Genomic DNA, 2,947 nt, shown 5'->3' on the forward strand with positions numbered 1-2,947 from the left:
AATAAGATATTGACCACAGGAACACATGAACAGGAAGGATGGTGAATCTATTTGGCTGAACCCATTCCTTTTTCATCCTCTTGCTGTACTCCCTTTTTTTCCCTTTACCATCGCGTTAAATGACAATCTAGACTAGAATGTTCTGCAAACTAATCCTATCAACCCTGTAATGGTTTTGAATCTGATAGCGATTTCTATACCGCAAACAAATATGTGTAACACTCCAGTCGCAAGGTATATGTAATATGTACAAGCATAGACTAAAGCCCCGTACACACGCTACGAATTTCCGCCGATCGGTCGTCCATCCTTTGTCCAGAGTGCATGTCCGTTGGTTGGAATGTGCTCTAGACTGCACACGAATTTTGTCGTCCGACAAAAGATGACGTAACTACGTCCAACGCTACAAAAGAGGAAGTGAGTTTTTGACCGTGACCCTTCTGGGCATCTCGCGCTGATTTCGGTAGCATTTGTTTGGTAAACGACATTTCACTATATTCCGAGACATCGTTCGAGAATCAATTATGATGACCGAGGATTCTACTCTTGCTGTTGTTGGGCTGGGAGTATTTGCTCTAAGCTGAGTTCTTTGCAAGAAGAAGAAAAAGAGGACCTTCTGGATCAAAAATTGGTTGCTCAACCGTGAGCAATTTTCCCACATGTCCTTGCTGCAGGAGCTATAGGAAAATAATCCTGATGACTTCAGGAATTATTTGAGGATGACGGATCCATGTTTTCACCGTCTTCTTGCCTTGTTGTCCCCCTATATTCGGAAGCAGGATACATGTATGCGGGTTGCAATTACTCCTGAGCAAAGGCTAATTGCAACATTGAGATATCTTGCAACAGGGAGAAGCCTGCAGGATCTCGAGTTCACCACAGGTATCTCCCCCCAAGCTCTTGGAGTCATCATCCCTGAGACCTGCTCTGCTATCATTAAAGTTTTGCAGAAGGACTATATCAAGGTATGTTTCTTATTTTTATATTACATTCAATGTATTTGCCATGTCAACCTAATTTAGTTTATTTTGGATGTACAGTAAATTACAGATGTCATTATTTTGTAACTGCCCTCTGGCCTCGTGCACATGGTAGTAAAGCTATATAGTTTCCTAAGCATTTTTAAAATTACCCAGTAACCACCCCAGCATTCTCTCCTATGTGTCCCTAAACGCATAGCCTGTTAACAGTATATTGTATCTGTGTAATTTTCTGACTTTCCTAGAACCCATTATTCCTTTAGAAATGTATTTTTACATAGTTAATGAGGTTTATAAAAGACATCAGTCCATCCAGTTAAACCTATGATTGTGTATGTTTATTTTCTGATGTAAAAACGTTTAGTGGGCACAAGCCCTTAATAATGTTTAAAAGCATAGTTTTACCCACTCATCCCAGCTTAATGTAAAAGTCAGCATATACAAATGCTGTAGCTGGTGAATTACAATATTCTGACATTAGGAGGCGAAAATTAAATGTATGTAGATGTCATACCCCAAAATGCTAAAGATTCCCTTCATGTTGTTCTTATCTTAAAGTTGCATAAGCATTTCTCTGCCAAATGTGTGTGTAATAATGTGATGTGCACAAGCACTAATTGTTTTTTAATTTTTTTCCAACAGTTTCCGACTAACGCAGAGCAGTGGCAGGAAGTTGCTGACAAATTCCAGGAGCAGTGGTATTTTCCCAATTGTGGGGGTGCTATTAATGGCAAGCACGTCCGCATCGTCCCACCACCTAATTCGGGATCCTATTATTATAATTATAAAGGTTTTTTAGCATTGTCATGCTTGCAATTGTCAATGCAAATTATGAATTTATGTTTTTGGACATTGGAAAGAATGGCCGCAATTCTGATGGGGGAGTCATTGACCAAATCGAATTTGCTCGGCGGCTACAAAATGGCACTCTCAACTTGCCATCCAGGGAGCAAACAATTGAGGGTCTCGATTTTGTTTTTGTGGCTGATGATGCCTTTGCTCTTGGGGAGCATCTTTTGAAGCCATTCCCTCTGAGAAACCTCACCCCCGAGCAAAGGATTTTCAATTACCGGCTATCCCGTGCTAGAAGAGTGGTGGAGAATGCCTTTGGGATTATGTCAAATCGGTTTCGACTTTTCCTGAGCTCCATCCATCTAACATTATACAAAATTAATCATGTGGTCCTCTGCTGCTGCATCTTGCATAATTTTTTTGCGCAGGCATGCAGAGACATATGTAAGCTTTCAGCCAATTGAGAGTGACCCTGCCATGCCAGGGCCTAGTATAGAGGCTGAAGTACGTGGGCCTGTCGATCCTATGACACCAATGGAAGTAGGTCGTTCTGGCTTGCCATCCAGAAGTGCCCGTGATGTTAGACAACAATATGTCGACTATTTTGTTCATCATGTGTTATATAAGTGTGACTTTTGAAGGGTTAATACATGCATCAGTGTGTTTATCTACTGTTGTCTCTCCCCAGCTGTTAAAATTAGATTTTTACCATGTGTGTTTGGTTTACCACTTGCTCCAATAGTGAAATTAGACCTTAACTGATTCACGAGGTCACTATATCGTAATTATTTTTAAGCACCACATGTTTCACTAAAGATAATCCACATTTTGGAAGAAACGTGTGCATTTTGGTCAATATGTCAAGTATCTTGATTAATATAATTTTTATACAATCGAATATGCAAAATATGAAATATCAAAGCTCTGGGGCATTGCTAGGTGGCCAAAAGACCAGGGCCTTCAGCACCCCAGTTAAATTCGAAAAGCCCTCTCACATTGTAAAGTAGGTCACACCCAAGGTCCACCCAATGTCACCTTACATTGGTAATCATTGGCCAGAAGGTCCCTATACATTGTTTGTTTGTTTTTCTTCACACATTAGTGTAATAACAACTTAGCTCCACCTGTTATGTTGTGTTAATTTATGACATCCTTCTCACTGCCCACCAATGTAA

General features: G+C 40.3%; 1 pseudogene across 1 annotated transcript; it reads left to right on the forward strand.

Moving 5' to 3' along the window:
• Nucleotides 1–659: 659 nt before the first annotated feature.
• Nucleotides 660–2,236, forward strand: LOC309548265 (putative nuclease HARBI1; annotated as a pseudogene). The gene is made up of 2 exons: nt 660–965; nt 1,623–2,236. The product of its transcript is annotated as a putative nuclease HARBI1 (transcript).
• The last annotated feature ends 711 nt before the right edge of the window (nt 2,237–2,947 follow it).

This window comes from Pelophylax lessonae (assembly GCF_965119305.1).
Source record: "Pelophylax lessonae genome assembly, chromosome: 2".
NCBI lineage: Eukaryota > Metazoa > Chordata > Amphibia > Anura > Ranidae > Pelophylax > Pelophylax lessonae.